The sequence below is a fragment of the Camelus ferus genome, chromosome 8 (genome assembly GCF_009834535.1).
Source record: "Camelus ferus isolate YT-003-E chromosome 8, BCGSAC_Cfer_1.0, whole genome shotgun sequence".
NCBI lineage: Eukaryota > Metazoa > Chordata > Mammalia > Artiodactyla > Camelidae > Camelus > Camelus ferus.
Genome location: NC_045703.1, coordinates 57,648,923 through 57,673,535, shown reverse-complemented (window position 1 = coordinate 57,673,535; position 24,613 = coordinate 57,648,923). Strand labels below are relative to the sequence as shown.

The 24,613-nt window shown below is 39.0% G+C and overlaps 1 long non-coding RNA gene across 3 annotated transcripts in view; it reads left to right on the top strand.

The window, feature by feature from the left end:
- Positions 1-8,846, top strand: part of LOC106729714 — a 284,345-nt gene extending 275,499 nt beyond the window's left edge. For all 3 annotated transcript variants that reach the window (XR_004322052.1, XR_004322047.1, XR_004322048.1), the window contains one exon: positions 7,930-8,846. This is a non-coding gene — a long non-coding RNA (uncharacterized LOC106729714). The remainder of the gene's footprint in view (positions 1-7,929) is intronic.
- The last annotated feature ends 15,767 nt before the right edge of the window (positions 8,847-24,613 follow it).

Below are 24,613 nucleotides of genomic sequence, written 5' to 3'. Positions count from 1 at the left end.
TTGACTAGAGACTTAAAGTCTTTTTCCTCTGAATTACCTGAACAAAATGCACTCTAGTCTGCTTTTAAATATCTAGAATAAAATACACATCACTGAGTTATAACAGCTAATGTATATCTTCTCCCTTATTAACTAGTTTAATGATCAAGAGGGATATTTCTTCTCCAACTTCAATTTGCTTGCAACAATTCACAAATGATAATAATAGTTCCTGTGCTAACCATCAATCTCATCTCCACTCCAAGGATTATCTCCATTTTAATTATGAATTGAGAGAAAATGAGAAACCAAAAAGATCATACAATAAGTTGTTTGGCTGAGATTTTAAAACAGGGTCATCAGTACCTAAACACTAAACATTACCACTTACAAGAAGTCAGGTTAAAAAAAAATGCAACGCAGTTTCCAGCCTGTTTCAAGCACCCATGCTACGTCCCCTATGCCTCCCATGTCTCACTGGTCCATCAAGTTCCACTGAGTTGACTGTTTCTACTGGGTCATGTAGATATTTCCCAGCTGAAGAATGATGAGTTTTGGGAGTTGGGTTGGGTCAGTTTTAGCAAAGAAGAGGTGGGGTTGTGGTTGATTTGCCAGTGGTGTGTGGGATGAACTGCCTGGGAAGCATGCATGCTGTACACAGTAGGGAGGTTCTGAACGGGACCCATCTCATGAAATGTGGAAGGAATTGACAAAAGTGCCGGATGGACGGACTGATAAACACGAAAGGCTGCATCATCTTAGCAGAAAGGAGGAAGTCAGGATGATTCACAAGGACAAGGTCACTGATTCGAAAGCATATTTTTGCTTGACAAGAAAGTTTGAGAAAAGAAACACCACACTGTTTAATTTTATTTGTATTGTAGTACAGAAAAAGCATTCACAGAAGCATTTAATAATTTAATCAATGATTTAGAGCTATGAATCAATACATGGTATGCATCAGAAGGCAATCAGATGGCACCATTTCTCATTTAAATAAAACAATTTTATTTTGCTGCAGTGGTTTTTAAACAACATTGTGGATTTTAAATTAGAATTCAGAATCACCCCAGAAGGGCTAAAATACATCATTATTTGACTCTAAACTCTTGTATGCCAATTCCCCACCTTGCTCCCAGAGCTATTTTTCTGAAATACAGGTCAGCTTGAAGAACTTTCCTCCTCAAAAACCTGCAACGGCTTCCCACTGCCTAGGGAGTCAGTTTCTCACAGAGTGCCCCAAATTCTCCATCATATACCACCTTTTTGCCTCACCTGGTGCATCACCCAGAGCATCTCTGAATTAATCATGAACTTCCTCCAAAGCTTTGCTCAGGCTGTTCCTGTAGCTTGTTTTGCCTTCCTCATTGCCCTGCATTTTAAGATCCTTTAGTCCACGTTCTCCTACACCCTCTCTGTGAATCCTCAGTGCTCCAACCTGAAGTGCCCTGTTCCTCCGTGGAACTCCAAGCTCTGTTACAAGCACACAGCTACTACATACTGCTCGCTGTGGTTATTTGAACTCTCGTCTAATCTCCCCTGCATTACAATCAACTTTCTTGAATCCCTTATGCCAGTGATTCTCAAACTTTAGCAAGCATCGGAATTACCTGGAGGGCTTGTTAAAACACAGATCGCTAGGCCCCCACTCCAGAATTTTTGATTCAGTAGTTCTAAGTGGGGCCCAAGAATCCACATTTTTAATACGTTCCCAGGTGACACTGATGCTTTTGGCCAGGGGACCCCTGCATCATACCTTACACATAGTATGCTCAACAGGTACTTACCGGATCACTGAGTAGGTGATATAGCCATATTTTTGACTGAAAATTTAGAAGGTGTTTTATTAAGACTTTTAGCATTGTGTATAAGAATATAAATGATCATGGTTTTTACTTAAGAATATATAGGAGAGTAGAGATTATATGATCTCTAAAAGTGGACAAATTTAATGTGTAAGTGTCATTCAAATAGTTCTCAGGTATGTTAGGGACTTTGAAAGTAGCTGATAAAGCACATGGAGAATGAAGATCTTTCTGCAGGGAACCGAAAGGAGAGGAAACTGCAAATTTCCCTCAAAGACTCATGGCAATCTAAGGAGTTTCCACTTTACCCACAGCAAACAGGAAATGAGAAAGGTCACGTAGCAAGGACGTAGCAGGACTGGAGCTCCATCCGGTGTTTATTCTCTTGCACTCAGCTGCTGTGCGTACAGTTCCTTCTCAGAAGCAATAGCATCATCTGTGGAACTAAGTAAGAGGTACTGAGAAAATATCAAGTTCACACCCAGGACAACAACCAAAAAATTCCAATTTTTTCTTAATGAGTTGTAATGAGTAGGTGTCTACCCCTCAGTATTCACTGGACGCTACTCATTTAATACCTCCTATGCCAGGACATCGAATTGTCTGGTCAAGATCCAAAGCTCGGTGATACTAACCTTTTCCCTCCCTCCTTCCTTCCTTCCTCCCTCACTTCCTTTCTCTCTTTTTTCCTTCCTTCTTTCTTTCTTTCTTTTCTTTTTCTTTCTTTCTTCCTTTCTTTTTTCCTTCCTTCTCTCTGTCTCTTCCTTCCTTCCTTCCTTCCTTCCTTCCTTCCTTCCTTCCTTCCTTCCTTTCTCTTTCTCTCTTTCTTTTCTTTCTTTCTTTCTTCCTTTCTCTCTTTCTCTCTTTCTCTCTTTCTTTCCTTTCATCATACACGTGGCTGATACACATGGTTCTTTTTCTCTCTTTGGGGGAATCTGAGATATTAAAGCTGCTGCCACCCAGAGGTCAGAAGAAGTCAATGAAACTGATGAGTTACCAGAAAATGAGTCTATAGGTGGATGAGAGAATTATGAATTTCTAAACATCGTTTATCTCCTCTCAGAGACAGAAAAAAATAAGACAGATCTCAGTTTCCTTTATGACAATCAAATGAGTTATTCCTGGGCCCAGACAACTTTCTGTTGTAGGGAAAGGGTAGGGTGGAGGCAGCACAGGGTAGCCTTGTCCCTGGAACGAGAGCTTCAGCATCACCTGGGAACGTGTTAGACGTGCCATTTCGCAGGCTTCACACCAACACACCGAGCCAGAAACTCTGGGAGTGGTGCCCAGAAATCTGTATTCCAACAAGGCCTTCAAGTGATTCTGATGCAAGCTGAATTTTAAGAATAATGGCTAGTGTTAGTTATCAATAAACTGGGCAATCCTCCAAACTACAATTTTTTTGTCAATGACTATCACCAAATCATAAGCAAACTGTGCTTTGGGCCAAATTCTGTAGATATTCCAGAGTGGTTTTTGACGGCAGAGTGTCTTCATTTTAGGAGAGATTTTAGGAGAATGCAAAAGCTTGGGTATTCTTCCTTGTGTATTTGTTGTTATTTTAAAATTTTGTTTTGTATTGACTGTACATTTGAGAACAAATATTTAAATTATAGTACGAAAAAAGGCTTTGTTATAGAAGTTTAGAGTTGAAGGTTCCCTTGAAGTATCATCAGATCTAATTCTTATTTTGGAGTTGAAAGAAGAGGCTTGGATGGTTTACATGACTCCCTGGAATCTCAGAGCTCTGTTAATCCTATTACTTAACTTCTGTCTTCCATGAGGCACCTCACTTTCACTGGGTTTGTGCATAAGAAAATGTGAGATAAAGAGTATAATAATAATAACAACAATAAGGAAATAGTATCGTTCTTTTGCTGTGGTCATCATATACCATACCTCTATAAATCAGTGCCTGGGTGCATTATTTCCAAATAGTCATTTGGAGTGTCTCTTTTTCGGTCTTTTTAAGTTTACAAATTTTTTTTTTTTTTGCCTCTTTAGCCAGTATTTCTGCAGATTTTATTGCATGATATTTTAATTTAACTTAAAGATTTGCAATTTTTAATTCAAGTTTATAAATGTTTTGAGGTCATGAACTACTCTGAGTTCTATTCTTGAAATATTCTCTGCCCCTAATACACACACCACGTCATTCTGCATCTAATTGCAGAATACTCCCAGGAACCCTTAGGGTGTCCGTGGAGTCCAAGTTAAGTATTTTGAGAAGCTCATTTAACACTGGGGATGAAGAAACATCCTTTCCAAATTATCCTTTTAAGCTAAAGACTTTCTTTAGGATATTTTTTTGTTCCTCCATGAATTCCATATGAATAATTGCCACCCATTTTCCCTCATCTTCATCTCTGATGCCTCAAACCCAGCCCTGTATTTAACAAATGGCAGCAACAGGGCCTCAGGGGCAGATTCCCCCAATGTTTGTCTTCCATAGACATTCTCTCTCCTTCTCCATAAGGACCTGCCGGCCACACCACACTGGCACTGTCAATATTATTGCAGGGTAGGAGCAAGCTCTGGAAGGCAGTTTTAATATGCCTCATTGTACCAGAGATAAGCAGAACGTGCAACTCACTGCTGCGTGCTGGGCATACAGATGCAGTCAAAATTTTATGCACATTTGGAAAGCTAGCTTATTTTAGGATTCTGTTCTGAAATGAGTCACTGGAGCTTCTGTTTCTCATGCTCTCTCTCTCTCTCCTTTGTGGCTCTGTCTCTCAGAATGATAAAATTCCCAACTAGCAGCCACAGAGAGCAGATTCGTTTAAAAACTGTTCTAGCAGAACAGCTCATCCAGTGAAAGCGCCAAGGGACATGCCACAATAGATTTACAGTTTGCACAATAAATAAAGGGGCAGAGAAGCCCGAAGGGGAGGGTTTGAGGTGAGCACAGAGGATGCCCCGGAGTGGTGAGGATTGAGGGGTCCACAGAGTCAGTAAATACTAAGACAGTCACAGCGCCAACCATCTGATATGTACACAGATATTCGAGAACAAACATCATGCAATAAGGAGGTCCCAGGTAAAAAGGAGACAATGTTACTCAGGTGTAGTTAGTCTAGAATTCACAAGCGTAGATGGACTGACTGATCACATTAAACCACAAAGCAAAATTTAAAAGATTCATTGTGAATCCAGGCATTTAAGATGGGGTGGGTTAGGCAGTTACCTGGACAGGAAAGCAGACGGTGGGGCTTGGCTGGGAGGGAGAAGCACATCAGGTGGGTCCCGCCAGTGGCCGGGGTGATGGCAGTGGCGGGAACATTCAGGAGGTCTGAAGAGTGGGTGGATCTCCATAAATCAGGTCTATTTATTTTTTTCTCAATATGCTTCCCAACTTTCTATAAAAATTTTCAAGAAGAAAGGCTCATTACTGGCTAGGTTGAAAAAAAAAATTGGTGCTATTTGAAATCCTTTTGTGGAAAGTTCAGAATGACCTGGTAGATAATGAGTGACCATGTAAAATGGGATCCTAAATAAACAGTTAATGGTTTGAAATATGAAAATTATTTTAAAATCTTATATAAATCTAGGAGATATTTTTCCAAAGGGCCTCCTTTTAAATTGAACCGTCATCTAGTAAAATGTCACGGGATTTGTAGCCGATCAGCTTTAATACGCATGTTTGGGATAACGATGTATAGCTAATGTGTTCATTATTCACGACAACAGGACCTGCACCATTTTAATCTTCGTTATCCTCTGTTGACATTGGCTAATTTATCTGCAGCAGGGTTCTGAGCAGTGCAGTGTTATTTCTGTTACTGGGCAGGCAGAGGAATTAATGCAAGGTGAAAGGCCTTGATTCTCCAGGGTCCCATTTCTCAACGCTGATCCAGCAGAAATAGCAAGACAAACTGTTGACTGTGAGCAAACAGAAAGGTAAAATGTTTGCCTGTTTGATTGGAAAGTGTTACTGGTGTTTACTTACCCTAGAAGGCTTAAATGAAGCAGGGATCTGGAAATACCTAAGAGCCCCATATGCATTTCAGCTTTAACGCTCCAGTTATAATGTAGACTCTGCTACCTGTGGACAGCACCAAGGAGTTCCCCACGTCCTTCCCTCTAGGGAGACAGAGGCAGCTGCACTTTGCTGTCCTTAGAATTCTCTCTTCTTATCTAAAATTCCACCTTTCTTGATGATCTTTTTTGGACATTTTTATTTGGTGTGCCTAAAAGTGAAATTAACCAGAAGTGGTTGATTTTGGAGGCTCTGCGAGAGCCATAGGTAAGATATTAAGATTGTGTAACTCTTGATCCTCTATGGACTCAAATCAGTCTTTTGGCGTCTTCCTGTATTGGCTAATCCAGCTTCAAAATATAGGGTCTCAAGTAGGTTGTGGTAGTTTTCATGGTTTCACCATTTACTAATTGTGTAAGTTTGGAAACTTGAGCCAATTGTTTTGTTTAAGTTTTAGTTTCTCATCTATAAAATAGGAGCATTCCAAATGAGGCACTTAAATCATGCTTAGCTCATACCTAAGCATTAAAAAATGGTGAGAGAAAAGAATACCATATGTAGAATCTAAAAAAAAAAAAATTACAAATGAACTTATTTACAAATACCTATATGCGGAATCTTAAAAAAAAAAAGACAAAGTGACTTATTTACAAAAAAGAAACAGACTCACAGACATAGAAAACAAACTTACAGTTGCCAGCGGAGTATGAGGGTGGGAAAGGATAAATTAGGAGCTCGAGATTTGCAGGTACTAACCAAGATATATATATATATATCTTAGTTAGTTTTATATATATATATAAAAGATAAACAACAAGTTCATACTGTACACACACAGGGAGCTATATTCAATAACTTGAATATTTTGTGTAACTTATGATGAAAAAGAATATGAAAATGAATATATGTATGTTCATGTATGACCAAAGCATTATGCTGTACACCAGAAATCGACAGTACATTGAAAACTGACTATATTCAATAAAAAGATATGTAAATAAAAATTAAAAATAGTGAACTACTATTTATTATTTCAGGGCAATTATAATTTGATAATTAAATGTATAAAAGAAATTGGATCTTTTTATCAGGCTAATGGATTCTCTTGAAGCTTTTTGAAAAATGTTCATAATTTGTTTTATTTTCTACTCCTAGAAGGAAAATAAGACCTTCCTTAAGGAAAAAAAAGGGCTTACATATGGTTCCCTAGATCCATTTCAATTTTGTGAACAGCAGCAAACTAGCATCTCCCCAGCTCTGCGCTATCTCTGCCTATTCTGACTTCCTTTTCTGAAGTTCTCCTTCAAAAAAAGCTACTGACACTTTCTTATATCTTCTCAGTCTTTCAAAGTCATCCCTCTGGATGATCTTGGACGTTGTCACCACGCTTTTTCTGCCGTTTATTTCCAGTCCACATACTTTCTGGAAGTTAGACATACATAAAAACGAAGCAGGTCTGTCCACAAGAAATCGTAAAAATGACTGGAAGAGGAGGGTTACTGAGGGGGCAGAAATAGTTCATCTTGATCCTGGCAGAGGAGGGAAGATCTTCAAAAGATGAGTGCCTTACATTTAGCTGAATTCTCCTTGGCTTTTCTCCTTTTTCCTTTTTGGAACAGTTCTTGTCTGAGTTATTTCTCTTGAGATGGTGCCATCAGAGAAGCACAGCAGTGACAAAACTTTTATTAACTCTGGCACAGGCCTGACCACAGAGCAGAAAACTCTTTCAATGCTAGGAAGCAGATGATGGTTGGGAAAAATAGAGATACGAGAAGCGGGAGGGGAGGAGAAATGGGTAGTTGAATCGACTGGTGGCCCATTCCAGTTCGTGTTTTACCCCCATGAAAACTCAGAGACACATAAGCTAGGCTTTATTTTAAGGTCTTAGGTCAATTGGTTGATTTTCCTAAGAGATTGTGTAACAAGAATTTTACTCTTTCTGCCTCCTCCAGGCCTCCTTAGAATGACTTAGGGGGAGTTGGAAGCTGAAAGCTTAATCACATTTTGATCAGGTGTAATTTAAAGCTTTGGCTGAGTCTGGATACACACCAGAAGACGGGGGTGGGGTGGGGTGGGGAGCAGGAATAGCAGAGTTTACTGTAAGGGAAGTGCTGGATTATTTTCCATAGAAATATGAGAGGAAGTTAATCTCTGTGTTCACAACAGGAAGAAGATAGAAGCTGGGGTGGATGACGCTGCGGACCTGGAGGCGAGACAATGATGTGTAGGATAGAAATGTCTAATCTTCAATTCTAGGTTTTTGGTGAAGAGACAAAGAAAATCTTTTCCTTACCTTTAACATCTCTTCAATCCTACCGTAAAGTCTGCTACCCACTCAGACTTTTACATAGAGAAATCAAGAAAGAAGCTGAAAGTAGGCCCAGCATTTGGGTTTATGTGGAACAGGAGACACTGATTCATCAGGGCCAGGAAGCTGGACCCAGGAGTATCCCTGAGACTATAAATTCCAGAAGAAGTTACAGGAATCTTAAAAAAAAGCAATAGATTTCCTCTGGGTGGTGGTATAGGAATTAGGGCCGATTTTATCAAGATCTTGATGGCAGCATGACCCCAGTGGCAGTTGGTTATGAGTCTATGGCCCTGATGAGGTTTGAAGCCTGGCTCATCTACATGCCAGCTAGTTATTCTAGACTGCAAAACTTGGTGTCTTCTTTGGTAAAATTGGAGTAGTATCTTTATAATTCGGGATCACCAGTTGATACTTAAAATAGCTAGATAAAACATTGTTGAAGAAAGGGATATTCTCAAAGGAAGCATCCCTTCCCCCCATATTGCATTTGAATTGTAAGGAAAAATATGTCTTTAAGGTTGAGAAATTACAAATAATCTTGTAGTTGAGACATATGCCAGAGATCAAACTTAATATGGGTAATGGTACAGAGATTTTGCAGGAGAGCATCCTTGGTTTTGAGAGATGCATGCTGAAGTATTTAGAGGTGAAGTGTCATGATGTCTGCAACTTACTTTAAAAGGTACCACATATATGCACACATATACCATATATATACATAAATATGCACAGAGGTAATATGTGTGTGTCTCTTGTGAATATATGAATCTCTATATATATATGTATAAACACATCTGTATATATACACATATATCTTTCTCTATATATAAATCTATTATATTTCTTATGTAGATATAGTGTGAAAATGTGGCAAAATGTTAACAAAGTGAAGAGTATATGTGTTTATTGTACTATTCTTTTACATTTTTCAAAATAAAATGTTAACTGTGTGAATAACTTAAAGGAAAATACTTATCATCACGTCAGGCACCGTGTCTGTGCTCATTTTGTGTTGATTACCTTTTCCTTTTTCTTCCTTTTTCCTCTTAGATTTGTTCACTTTCCCCTAATCATGATAAGCCCTCACTATGGTTATTTAAACATACCTTGGTTCTTGTTTCATTGCCCTAAAATAAAAAGTTGTTTCTGAAAAAGCCTGAAGCACAAAGGCAGAGTGCTGTAAAAGTGCCCTGAGTGGCGGTAACTGGCTGCTCTGCGGGGTTGTTCTGTTCTCCAAAAGGGGCAGCCTGTGGTGTTGCATGTTAAATATTTTGCAGAATTAAGGGGCAGAAATCAGTAGTTTAGAAAAAAAAATACCCAGAATATAAACATTTCTCAGTAAATACTGAAACAGAGCAAATGTTTTATTTCAGAGTGCTGATTTAGTAATGCAAAACCAAGATGATCTTTTCTTAGAGTTTTTCTCCCCGAGGCAATAAGTGTTAATGCCTGTGGAAATGATGAAGCTTTATTTGGAATTTGCCTCAGGGCCCTGAATTATGTGCAGTTATATATGCCATTGAAGGATATTTCTGCCAAACTTTCTGGTCAATTTAACTAGTGACCAGTATGTGTCTTGATTTTTAGGATGAAAACTCAAGGGTTCTGGGATAGCTTTTCTTTCACTGTGCCTACATCATACCCTTAAAGCTGGAATGGACATGGAACAGAGATGGGGGAATATGCTGGTCTGTGTGCCCCTTTGGGCCAAGATTCTCTTGAATTCCACTTCTTGGTGACTTTGTGAAATGAGTCCTTTTCATAATTCTACCATTAATCCTCAAAGCTCTGCTGATAGAGGGAAGGGAGTGGCAAATCATTTATTATCCCAACTTGTAATGCGAGAAAACAGGAGGCCTCGTGGGGAAATTATTTTCTAAAACCACGCAATGAGAACTCAGTCTATCCTTTCAGCTTTCTTTTACCCCACGTATATGAAGCACTATGTGAAATATAGAATGAATGATGTGCGGAAGAAAAGAGTTGGAAAAAAATTTCTGCTAACTAAATATAGTAATAATGACAGTAACAACAACAAAGTAAGATTCTGTGAATTGCTATGGCAACTACAGAACTCTATCCATGGCTGTTAGTATTATTTTGTTCATGAAAGTTATCATCATCATCGTCTTCTTCATCATCCCGTGTTTATAATGGTGGAATTCTCAGGGATTGGGGAAGAAAGAAGAAAAATTATGTGCTATTTGGGAAAAACCAACTATAAGCAAGTTTTGAGTGAAAGCCATCAGACTGAAGATTTTTAAAGATATGGCTGTGTAAGGAGTGGTGCAATGGTATTCAAATGGAAGATGTCACATGTGTGACTGGGTGTGAGAGGCCCTCTGCTGGCAGCAGAGTGGTAAAGTAACAGGAAATAAGGCAGTCAGGTTGGAATGAAATGTGGAAAAATGGGAGATCCAGTCGTTGGAAGGCAATAAAGCCCACAGTCTTAGATTTTAATAGGATTCAGGAAGCAATAAAGAACAACTCTAGGATTCTAAGAAAGAAAATACTGTGATAAAGTGATGCTTGGGAAGATGAAGTCTTTTCAAGTATTTTGAATAGACTGCAGACAATTGAAACCAGAAGAGGAAGGAGGTTTTTAAGATAGAGCAGATTCAAGGAAATAAAGATCTTGCTTTGATCAGCTGTGTTAAAATGAGACGCTGGATGTGTTGAGAGTGCAGCTAGGCATACGTTCAAGAAGTAAGGCTTCACCAGGCCTTAGGTGTGTGGGAACAAAGGAAGGATAAAATGGATCTAAAGTCAGAAGATTACCCCGGGAGCCTGGAAAGAAAGACAGACCTACGTGAGACGCAAGTGTGTTAGATGAGACCGGAAACCAGATTAGTATTAAAAACCGGTGCATATACGACCTTTGTCTTGTTGCTCCCTGCCACTACCAGAAGACTGCCGATCACTGACTTCTGCTCCCTAGGCCTCTTCCTCCCCAGAGCTGCTGTGAAAGAACCTTCTCTCCATCTCAGAGCTGCAGGGCTCCAAGCGTCCTGCTGCGGGCTCCGGGTACCGGGACAGAGTCAGTGCCAAGGCAGTGATTGTCAGCTTGCTGAGGCAGGCGTTTTAGGTATTGCTTTTTTTCTTCTTAGTATATTTTTTTTTAGAGAATTTCAAATTACAAGTGATTTTAAAAATGCCTCGTCAATGTCTTCTCTGTATGGCTGGCCCTTGCACTCTCCTTTTGAAGAAGGAATTGAATCCCCTGCAATGTTCTCCCTTAACTCAAACATGCCACGTGGCACAGCCATGCGTATAGGTGCACAGTGAAGGCGTAGAGGCTGCTGTGACTCCCTGGAGCTGCTGTCCCTCTATGGGGCTCCTGCTCTTGACTCAAGTTCCCATAGTTTTCTCTCCCTGCTGCCCAGGGTTGTGGGAAGAACGAAATTCTAGGATGCCGTTTTTTAATTGATCTTTTTATATATTCGGCTGGGACAGCATCCCAAAAGGACTCCTGGTGCCATCATATACTATATTCACCATGAAAACGACTCCAAGTATTTTACCTAAGTCCTTAGGAGCCGAGGCTGAGGGGACATCCAGTACCCACTGTACTTACATAGAATCTTTGAAAATAAAAATATGCTAAGTTTATTTTACAGTGTTTTTATAGTTCTTACTATACACCATGCACTTTATTTAATTCTTATAACAAAAAACCCGATAAGGCAGATATAATTACTATCATCCTCCTCATTGTTTTTCAATGTAGAAACTGAGGTACAGAGAAACAAAATAACTTGCCCTTGGTTATGTAGCTAATAGCAGGGAAGGTGGGATTCAATTCCAAACGCTCAGGCGCCAGATTTGGGGGCTCTGACCCCTATTCTATACTGTCTAAGTGAAGATGGAGATATGTGTACCTCCAGGTAACGCTATTCATGAACAAGTTAAATCCTGCAATTTGTAAACTTGGAAAGGAGCTTCGTATGTTGAAAGATAGCAAGTCTCCTGTCCTACCTCCATCTTCCCTTCACGTTAGCCCACTTTCACATTTTCTCTAGCCATGGAGGGAGGGAAACTGAGGCATTGTAGATCTTCCTGCAAATTCCAAGGCCATGGGTAGGAGCCTATCTCCAGGGCCCTGCCCCATAACCCTTCATCTCCCCATCTCATATATGGATACCCTGGGGTCTGTAGCTTCTTGTGGATGCAAAGAGACTCAAGATATAAGAAGAGTGTACATGGACTATATCTCAATAAAAAACATGTTTTAAAAAAAAAGGTACAAGGAGAGTGGATGAGGGGTCATCTCCCTGTCACGTTGTCTTTGTTTCCCTTTGCTATCATGTATGTGACCAGTCTTCAAATTCCAAGGCAGTTGGTATGAATAGCTGAGCTAAGCACCGTCATCTCTTCTGGACAAAGGCTGACATGCCAGGACACCATTGTGGTAATTGATTTGATTGCTTTTGAGTCACTTGCCCAAATCCAGCTTAACCACTGATTATCCGTCTGTGCAATTAATGAAGGGGTGGTGGTGCTGGGGCTTCTTCCCCGAGCAGAAGGCTACGTATGGGCTGGGCAGCTTCCTAAAGGAGAGGTCTCTGAGTATGACAAGGCTTATGACCTGCATACCCAAAACACCTCCATTCCAGCCAATGTGTGTGCTCACTGTCCCCAAAACCTATTTTATACTTTGTTTTTGGTTTATGCCTTTTCCTTCGTTGGTAGTATCTCATCACTTCAATGGCCTGAATCCTTCCTATGTTTAAAAACTCAATTGAAATTGTCCAAGAAGCCTTCCAAGCTTATCCCAGCTGGAGGTGATTGCTATCTGATTACACGCTCCTATGATATTTGAAAATATGTATCATTTATTTGGCACACATCATGTACTGCTTTCCATATCCTATTCGTGAGTCCATGACTCATCTCCCCAACTGCATTATATGCTATTTGAGTCTACATAATAGGTACTTAATAAAAGCCTGTTAATTGAGACTCACTTCTACTGTAATCTCTGGGGACTCACTGGGGTCTTAGTTTTCTCTTGTAAATCAATATCCTGAAGAGACACCCCATCCCTTTATGGTACTAGTGTTACAGAAGTATATCAGGGACCAACCCAAGAACAGAACTCTGTACGTTAACCAAAGGGAAGGGCATCAGCATATATGATTAAGAGAAGAGGTATCAGAGGAGGCTCTGGCAAGGAGATAAAATGACCTTGACTACCTAATTTTAGGGCAGCAATGATTTTAGACTCCCAGAATCCAACCCATTCCGAGTAAAGCCACCAGAAACAATGGAGCTAGATAGGTGGGTTATCAGATCTCTATTCCACTAAGGTTAGGCCATCCTGCAAACAAATATAAAAGAGGAGATTCATGAACTAGAAAGTCAATTTAGAATCTAGGGGGAAGCCAAAGGCTATCTTAGTTTGACCTTTAGCACACAGTCTATTTCAGACTAAATTTTATTATGGAAGCACATTCCATAATAGGCTTGTAGTGAGGAATAGAATCTAATCAGAGCTGACAGCAGCTCCAAGTCTTAGCAGAGCTAACAGTCTGAGTGAGAACCTGGCTTGGTGGGAATCTGAAAGGAAAACAGGGTGGGATTATAAGAAGACAGTGTTCAAGGTAACCCCAGGAGTGGCTGGGCAGGCACACTGTAGTTACATGGATTACACTGGCAGTGGTTAAAAAGTTAAATAACTCACTGCATTGGCAAAAGGAGCTAAATAAATGCTATTTTTGAAGCCTGTCAACAAGAACTCAAATGAGAACAGAAGTAGCTAAAATATATGAATGCAAATCAGAGAAAACACAAGAGAAAGAAATGGTCTAGGAAAATAACTCTTTGAATTAAAAGGATTAACATTAAAATATTCTACTCTTTTTCCAAGGACCTTAAGGAAACAATTTTTAGAACTATGGTGCATGTTTGTTAAAAAAATCAATTCTGTGGTTTATTTTTTGACATTGTATTTGATTTGAAAGGAAGATAGAAATCTTATAATCATTGTTCAAAGAGTTAGATGTAAAAGTATAAAAAGATCAAACGACTTCCTTACAGTTAGGCAATGAGTCAGCATGGGTCCAAGTTTTGGAATATAGAACTTTTGGCACCAACTCTGGGAAAATGCTTTCAAAGTCTAAAATCCTATAAAAATGGAGAGAATAATTACCGATAAAAACCTATTGCTTTTCACATAGTAAACACTTATTACTCATGTTAAGTTGATTGTACACAGAAAATTATTTTTGTTTTATTTATTTCTCTCGAATTATTTCATTATCTTTTCTCCTTGTTTTTTTCCTCTGGGTAACATCTGTGCATGATATAAACAAAAGTTTCCACCATTTTTATCATCATGCGTAGCCACCTTTGTTAGTTTCTTATGTACACCTCTAGAGTTAATTGATGCACTGATGAGCATATATGCACAAATAAAATTATATATTTCACATTATTCTGCATTTTGGTTTGCAATTACGTTTGTACCATATGAGCTTTTACAGTCATTTCTTTACTGTATTAGATGCCATATAATATTTCATTGTACATGAGTTAAAGATAGATATTTAATTACCCTCTCCTGATGCCCATTTAAGTTGTTTCTAATTTTTGTTGTTCTTATTTCTAGCAGAGCTTCAATTACTACCTTTGTTCAAAGATACTTTGCATGAGGTAGGGGTATATCAATAGAATCAATTCCTAAAATTGGAACTTTCTGGGTAAAGCAGTCGGTGCCTCTGTAAGTTTGATGGATTCAACTACATTATTCTCTACAGAATTTTTACCAACTTGTATTCATAACAACAAAGAATGAGAATGCCATTTTCCCACACTCTGGTCAGTGAGTATGTTATTTAACTTAAAAAAAAAAATCATTGCCCCCTTAGCCCAGGCAAAATGTTATTTCAGTATTTTATTTTTCATTTTTCTTATTTTATTTCTCTTCTTGAACAGCCAGTGTCATTTTAAAAAGTATTCTTAACCTCTGTATTTTAAGTTAATTGTTAATTAGACTAATTAAAATTTTAAAAAATTTAACAACACTTAAAATATATTCATAATTTACATCTCGGTGATATAAATTGTCACATTTGCACTTTACCTTTCAAAGTTTTCTCTGAGCCTCTTCGTTCTTTTCTTCCTAAAGTGGAGGAGTGTATTATCACCAAGGTGACTTTTATTTAGCATATCACTGTATCCTTCGGCAAGCTTATATATCTGTTCCTTTGTTATCCATATTTAAAAGTCAAAATATTCATGAGTACAGTCTGTCTGGTTACATTAACTAATAAATGACTTGATTGGCATCAATAAGGGAAAACCTCAGAATAAAACGGAGGGCTCTCAATTTTTCTTTTTCCCTTTGAAAAAGATTATAAAAGGATCACTAGAGGTTTTCCCTGGTGATAAGCACATTTTGCAAATTCTTTATGTGACTTCAACTCATGGTTAAACCTGGCTTCCCTTTTTCATCTTAGAAATTCCTCTTTAGTCTCAGGAATGGAAGGGAGATACACTATCTGAATCTTTTAGGAGGGCTCTGGGTTCAGTGAAGAAGCCCTGTGCCAAAGGAGATGACTTATACCAGAAAAGGAATGTACTTCATCTTTAGATACATGAAGTCTGCACTATCAGTGAAAATCTCCTATGTGAGACCTTCTGGTGAATGATTGATGCCATCCCTCATGTCTGCTGAAAACCTCCCTGGGTTTGTGCAGGCTCCATCTATCTAATCTTATTTCTATGAAAACACCAATAGAGAGCAACAGCCTGTATCTGGCAACACTTGACTATGTTATGTGACTCAACCAGGTGGATCAGAGGTGGGCAAAGGAACTGAGCTGGTCTCTGTTGTCAATTTCATTGACAGAAAAATGAGTCATTAAAAAAGGGCACCTGAAATCATAGACCTAATTTAGTTCCTGTGTATTAACCAGCAACTCAATAAAGCTTGAGAGCAGTTTCCCTGTACCTAACGAGCTGAGTGTACCTGATTTTAAAATCTGTTGAGTCTAGTCCCAAGAAAAGCCAGAGATCTGCTGGTTTCTTTTCCCTTCTCTAAAACATTACCTGAAAACCTGGAAGATATCCATTCCTCTGCAAGATGGGGATAGCATTTGTCAACCTTATGAACCACTTTTTTTAGGCACAATTTTGGAAGAAGAAATAATTTAGAGCCATTTGTTTCCTAATTTAAGGATTTTATTTTGTCCTTTGATATGTTTCATTAAAATCTTTGATTTTTTAACTTTGGATACCACTGTAGGAAATGGAGATTTGCTTACAAAACGTACCCATTTGCATCTAATTATATCTCTCTGTTGCCATCATAAACACCATTGGTGAAATTGCTTGAGTGTGCAAATAACTGGGGAACACTTATCAAACATAGAGTTTTATAAAAAAAAAAATCTAAATACCTCTAAATTCTAAAGTAACTATGCTGAGTATTTCAGCCTTCATATCTTTGGTCTTTAAATAATGTATCTTAGTAACATTTTTAAATCCAAAGGCTAAAATCAAATTGCGAGAATGCAGAGAATATTCTGTGATTCTTTCAACAGAATGCACTTTACACAAATATACTTTTTAAAAATAAGGAGCTACTCAAATAATGTAGAATTATACTCTGAGTTTATGCTGTATGTTCCCAAGAGTGTTATCAGAGGACAGTATTTTCCTCCATATTAAAGTCTTCACAGATGGGATATGGCGAAACAGATGGGCCAAATTTAATGGTCTGGTGGTTGTAAACAAATTAACTGTTTATAGTTTTCCTTTATGCCAATAATAGCCATCTAGAAAATATAATGAGGACACAATACCATGGAAAATAGCAACAAAAACAGACGCTCCATAAGAGTGACCTTACCAGAAGTGTCTGCCTAAATGGAGAAAACTACTAACCTTTATTGAAAGTCACACAGATGATTTGAATAAACGTCTACCAAATGGAAAACAAAATACTGTGCCATGTCAATACTTTCCAAGTGATGTTTACATGTAATACAATCCCCTTCAAACATCTAAATTTTTGAGAAATTTTCTGAAGTTTATCTGGAAACATAAGTAGTTGAGAACTGCCGTTTTTGAAAGAAAATTGTAAGATGAAATTTACATTACCAAAGACTTGAACTTATTACAAAGCTGCAAAATGTGAAACAGTGTGGTATAAATGTGGGGATAGGCACTCAGATCAATGAAACAGAGCAGAAACACCAGAAAAAGACCCATTTATATAAGATTTTAGTATATAATTAAAATGATATTTCAAATGAGTGGGAGAAAAATGCATTATTCAGTAACTTGAATGATTGGTAAGCTATTTTATTAAAATTTCATGTCTTAACTTGCCTTACAGCAGAAATGCCAATGGTATGCTGGGAGTGGGTTGCAGATAAGACGGGACATGGTCCCTTTAGTGACTACAGTGGCTGATATATTCTGGCCTTGAGCAACCTCACCTGTTTATCACAGAGTGCCATGAAAATGATTTTCTATATGCATTCTGATGCAAAATATGGTAGAGAGCACCGTCCTTTTATACATGCTAAAATCCATTTTAAATAGATTTAAAAACTAAATGCAAATAAAACTGTAAAAAAGTATTGGAAAATATGAACATATATCTTGCATTCAAGAAGACTTTTGGAAGACAAAAACAGATGCTAGAAATTACCAAGGAAAACAAATGAGATTTGATGAACTAAAATGAAGATTTCTGTACCTCAACAGTAGAAGATTAACAGAGTTTAATGACTAAGTGGGAACCATGTCCGGCAGTGGTGAATGAATGAAAAGCACCTAAAAATCTATAAAGAAAAGTTTGATATCTACATATTTTAAAAAGTAAAAGGCATGGGCGGGCAATTCACACAGATGATTCTTAAAAATCTTATGAAAAAATGTTAAATATCTTTAATAATAAAGATATGCAAACTGAAACAACAGTAAGATTCTCTTTTCATGTATCATTTGAGTAAAGATAAAAAATTTGTAATTCCTAGGGTTAATTAAGGTATCAGGCATTGACATTGCTGAGGAGTAAGTGAATTGGAATAAACTTTTAAAGAACATTTGAAAATAGATCTCTTAGATCTTTAAAAATGTCCCTACAAGTTCACCTGGTAGTTTTAGGGAATCTACCCTGAATAAATAATTAAGATGAAGTCACAGTTAAATACATCCAATTAGCATAATGTACGAAAGGGACAATTTAAAGAAATCTAAAAGTTCTTTTAGGAGGGGGTAACGTAGGTTCCGTTATATATTTACTGTAGAGATCCATGTAGTCATTGAAAGTGGTACAGAAAATATGTAGTTATAAGAGAAAATATTCACAATGGAGAGCAAAGTAATTACATACGGGAGGTAAGGGTCTGCCATTATTTTTGTAAAATTATGCATAAACAAATGAGAAAAGTAGTAAGCAGTAAAATGTAAATGATTGAACAGTCGTCCCTTGGTATCCAGACGTTCCAGGATCCAGGAAGATACCAAAATCTGAGGATGCTCAGGTCCCATAGTCAACCTCTGTATCCACGGCTCTGCGTCGTTGATTCAGGCAAGCACAGATCGTATAGTACTGCATGTATTTATTGGGAAAAAAAAAAGTCTTGTAAGTGGACCTGCACAGCTTAAATCCTGTGTTGTTGTTATTCAAATGTCAACTGTGTATCAGTGCTGGATTATAGAAAACTAATGCTTCTTTCCTGTGATTTTTCTATTTCTTCATTTATTTGCAGTGAACATGTATTTATTTTGGAACTATTTTTAAAAAGATGTTACTAAGATACAAAAAGAAATGTTAATTTCATTTCAACTATGTTTATACAAGAATGATTTAAATGAGTGTTTCAGACTTCAGCCCCAAATCAAGGGTGCTATCATCCTGAGAAGAATCAGTCTTCTAATTATTGATTTGCTGTAATCCTAGAAGACTGGCACATTTTACAAGATGAGATGTTGAGATAGGATGGGAATATTCAGTGAAACGTGTGCACTAGTCAGGACTCTTCAATTCTAGCCTTTCTGTACATCCCACTGAGATGGCAAGAAGTACACAGCCAGTTAAAATTTCATGACTTATTTTGAAAATTCCTACTCTTGTTCACTTACATTGCAGAAACCTTGCATCATTGATTCTGACAAAAACAGTAATCAGAATTTATATGTCATTTATATGTCAACTACCTGAAAGTTTGTGTTTATTTAATGCTTTATTTTGATTTCATAAATTAATTAAGAAATAGATTTAACTTTCAGGACTGTATATAAAAGGGGAATCCTTGTTCCAACTTGTTCTGCTTGAAGTGGGGTGTGATGTTATGTGTTCATAGCTTTGGGGACTTTACAAAATCTAATGATCCACTAGGATTTTTTTTTCAGATGTAGAATATTGAAACCTAACAGTTTCATAGGTATAATGACATTGGCGAGACACATTCTTCTTTGAAGTTTTAAAAAGTGGAGGCAAATAATTCACTTTAAAAGAGAGAGAAAGGGAGAGAATACTGTAAATGTCTTAAACATTTAGGAATATTTAAATACTTTTTATAACTCAAGGTATTCAGTTAAGTAAAATCGATCAAGGATAATGTGCAGTTTGTGATATGTTTTCGTTATTTATGAAAAAACCCTTGTGACTTGCAGTAGCTTTTATATCAGATGGCATACTCACTCTCCCAGCGAGCTTGTGGCTGAGCCTGAACCTAGAATGAGCCTGTAAAAGGCCCTCCCGACAAAAGCCCGAGAGGTACCCTAATGGATAATGTGTAGAGTTCTGCAGCATGAGTCACTAGGGTTTCGAAGCAACAGCAATTTGGCCATAATCCGTTTCCATGGTTCCCACACTTATCACTCTCTAACTTGGCAATGAGCCCCAATAAAATATGACCTGACTGGATTACAGCAAGAGAAGAGTCTGAAGAACTCTCTTTTTATAGTTTCCTCTCCTGTAAAACACTTGACTGATTCCTTCTGTGAAGGCTGTCCTAACTTGTGCTGAGCGGTGCAGTATGAGGTCACCGGCTCGCAGTATTTCAGGAGGGTTCTATGCTGCAATCAGATCAATAGTGTGTGCCTTGCCTGTGTTATTAGAAGAAAGCTATATCTGCCTAGGAACTGGAGTGAGAAAAAAGAAATGCTGGACGGAGGCAGAAGCAAGCAAGCAAACAAACAAACAAACAAATGCCCAGTGATGCCAATATCTATAAAATGCATGAAGTGCACAAAAATCTACATCTCATGACCAAGTAACAGATGGAGCTGTCAGAAAAAATTGAAAAAAAATCAATTGTAATATAAGTGATCCTACAGAGCTGTTTGGAGATTAGACACAGTGCCTTCAAATTCCTGCTCGTTAGGGCTGAGTTAGGTGATGGAACAAGATGGGAGCAGTTTTTCTTGGTGCGGTGGTTTAAAGGTCACTCGATCACCTTTTGAGGTCATTTTGTGGATGATTCAAGCTCTACTTATGTTTTCTGTGCCACGTGTGTGGCCTTTTCGTCCGTAGGAATTCCCAGCTGTGTGTCCTTTTCATAAAAAAGTGCACCACGGTCGGGAGGAAGGGGCTTGCTTTCTGTAGTATTGAAATCCACGTGCCCTTCCCACTTCAGTCTTCTCGCCCTCTCTGCGCACCAGCACCTGGGTTGACTAGTAGCTGCCTCTCAGCTTCCCTTGTTGGATGGGAGGCTTTACCAATGGAATATTGGGTGCCTATCCTGGTGGGGGAGAGTGGTATGAAGGACCCTGTGCCTTGAGCATTTGGCAGAGCACTACAGGCGAGCCAGGAGCCCCTGCTCCACCCTGGGGCAGTGCAGCCTGACGACAGGTATTCTTCTGCTTGGGCTTTGATTGCTCTGGTGCCTGAGTCGTGCACAGAGAATCCCGGGCAAAAGGTCATGGGAACCGTATTTTCCTGAGCATTGGGAAAGCCCTTCCGGTGACTACTGATGAAAACTGCCGGAAATCAAGTTTATTTTCATTCTTCCAAGGAGAGAGAGAGAGAGAGAAGATATCTAAGTTCAAAGCTAACTGAACAGAGGTTACACAATGACCATGAAAACCCCTATCCATTTTCATGTTCCAGTACCTTGGAGACCTAAGGTTAACAGCCTCAGAATAGGGAAACTGTCCTGTTCTGAAATTCCTCAAATGTTCATGTCCAGGTAGAGAGCTCTAGTCATGACCAAGTTATCTATTTCATCACTTGCTAGTTGTGTAACCTTGAGCAACTAACCAGCCATCTCTCTGTCGCCAGTTCCTTATCTGTAAAATGGAGATAATAATGATTTCTACAGTATAGTCATTGTGAAGCTTAAATGAGACAATGCGTCTGATGATGCAACATATTAAAAATTCAATAAATATCACTTAGCAGTATTATGATTTCAGGGAACAGAATAATATATTTTTTTCTCATTATGACATTTTCTAGCTGTTCCATGCATAGACTACTTCTATTCAGAAAAAAAAAATAACCTTCAAGAAGTGCTTTTATTTCCCCAGGGGCTATTAAAATGTCTAGTCCTATTATAAAGACTTTTGCTTTCAACCCAACAGATATGCTCAGAAATGGAATGGATTCGGGGGCAGACAGGGCTGCGGGTTTAATGACGTCAGGTACATGACAGCTCTCTTTTTAGGCAAGCCTGAAAATACCCTCTCTGTCCTTCCTAAACCAAAAGGCAAGCTCAGAGCAAGCAAGCTACACAGCCATGAAATGATTCCTGGGCTCATGGGTCTGTTTTCATAAATTCTTTATTAATTATGTATTGAGTATTTATTGAGTTCTATATGTGAATTGTTGTAGGCTAGCTCGCTTTGGGACTATATAAAGATGTATCTGACAGTCTGGTGACTTTCGGGAGCATATGTACAGTAAGAAAATTACCACATGCAAAAATCATCACAATAAAAGTAGGTGTGGAAGCTACTTTCAGAGTTATGCAAACATGGGCGCTCAGAACATCCACTTTCTTTTCTACAAATGTTTGGATTTTGCTGTGTAATTATGCTTGGAAGAAAAAGGTGCTCAGGAAGGAGAAAATGATATAAACAAAGGTGTGAAAATGCTAAACATGATCACTGTAGTAATAAAAAACAACCAACTCACTTTTTCCACTATGTGCTGCAGCGTGTGACTTAAGGCAGGCAGGAGACCAAGCTGCAAAGGCAAGTAGGGGTAACAAGAGGATTTCTAACTCTTCAGTGCTGTCAGGCCTCCCTCCCAGGAATGGAGGGGCTTCCTGGCCTGGGGTGACCTTGTGGCCGTGGTGCCTGGTGGCGGGTGGTTAAGTGACGTAGGTCTGGTCTGCCGGGTCAGCCTGTGGGATTCAGCACCTCGCGGCAGACCTGTGAGGGAGGTAGTGAAGGTGTTGTTAGGTCCACTTTAAAATGGTAAGAACGAGGCTCACAAGATGTAAGTGACTAAACCAAGGGCACTTAGATAATCAATCTCAGAGCCGGAACTAGTATCCAAATCTTGCTTGGCTGACTTCCAGTGTGCGTCCTTTATCAAATCCAGGTTGTTACCCTGTGGCTCTGAAATACCTCATGTTGATTTTAGCAAGAAAGGCGAGCCTGTCTGTACAGAGGTGACTGTAATGGGTTGCTTCGGTGGCAGCAAGCCTGGCACGCTTGGGTTACCTGAACTGCATGTACATGTAGAAATGCTAATGGCTATAACTGTGCTAATATTTATCTGCAAGCACTTATAAGGGTGGCTCTAAAGAACCTGCCAGAGTCCAAGAACCTGAGTATTCAGAATTCATAGCTTTGAAAAGTGGGGAAAGCTTTGAGATCATTTAACTTCTGTATTTTATCAGTGAGGAAACAGTGAGGCTCAGAGAAGTCAGAACTGCAGAAGTCTTACGGACAGTGAGTCGGGGAGGTAGGCCTCTCTATTATATATCGATTTATTTATTTCTTATGAAGAATTGGCTCACATGATTAAGAAGCTCCACGATCTGCCATTTGTAAGCCGAATACCTAGGAAAGCCAGTGCTGTATTTAGGGCTGCGTCTGTAGGTCTGAGAACGGCTGTGGTACAAATCCCAGTCCAAGGGCTGGAGAAGCTGAATTGAGATGTCCCAGCTCAAGAATGAGGCAGGGAAAAAAGGGCAAATTCTTCCTTTTTCTGCCTTTTATTCTACTCAGGCCTTCATCAGGTTGGATCATGTTTACTTATATTGGGGAAGGCAATCTCCTGATTCAAATGCCCGTCTCATCCAAAAACAGTCTCACAGACAACTCAGAACTAATGTCTAATCCGAGCACCGCCAGTCAAATGGACATAAGATTAACCATCACACCACTTCCGATGGGGACTGAAGATCTGGGTGGTCAGTCTTTTAGAAAAAGCATTAAAAGTGGCAACAGATGAGATGAAAAAAGGAACAAAAAAGGGTGAGCTAAATTTGGCCTTTTGTGTCCAGAGGGGAAGTTGGCTCTATGAACAAATTCTAGAACATTTGCCAGAGCTGGGGTACAAATGTGAAATTATAAAATGTCTTGCCTCCCCTCTGAAACATTGCATCCAAGATAAAGTCACAGAGGAAATGTAATAAAAGATCAAATATTTTGGCAAATATATCTAAGCATGCCTTTGCTTTTAGACTGTATGGTTTAGGCCCCAGGAAGATGAATTAGGGTGTCACTGGTCTATTTCTTGGCTAATTTAGGGGTCCAGAGAATGTACATCCACTCTGATCTTACCTACTAACTTGCTATATGGCTTTTCTAATCCAGAAGTTCATAGCTATGCACACCATAGCCGTTGTGACTTTGAGATAGATGACAAGTTGCTTTTCTCCACTCCCATAACAAGCCTCTGCTCAACACTTCTTAGAGGCGCTGCCTAAGTCAGATAATTGAAAAGTTCCTGATAGCTTTGCCCTGATCTTCCTTATATGATTACTTTTTTTGTGACTATATTTGCCCATAACTTAGAACCACTTAATGGGTTAAATAAGCGTGTGGAGGTGAATGAAATCCTGTTCATTGAAACAGACCTAAAGTGTGGAATGTGTAATGCATGTGGCCAAAGAAAAAAACGCTCTGCAAAACCAACTAAGGTTTTGAGCTTCTCATTGAATCGACCCACTTTGGTTCCACTACCCGTCTCATGTCCGGGACTACTAGTGGCATTTCTGGCACGTGTCAGCAGTGCCTCTGAACACAGATTCCCCAGTGATCCTTACTTCCGGGGCTGTTGCAGGCCATTTCATGTCTCTGATGTCCAGACCAGAATACGCATGAAGCATCAGCCATGGTTCTTCTGTCCTCCCCGTGATCCGTCCTATGTCATTTCATTTAACACATAAATCCGTTTCCAGAAGATTGAGGGGCATGTGCTATAGTTCTTTAGAGGGCTGATGACTGGTATACCCTATGCAGGTGCCAAGTCCTGCTCTGTGGTAGACTGCAGGATCTGGAGTGAGAGGCAAGCCCTGGGTTTCCCTTTTGTAACCGTGATTTCTCACCCATGTATTGACTGTGCTTCATGCCAAGCTTGGACCTTCTGAAGGTCAGCCTCTTCCCCTGGTCAGCTTGAGGACT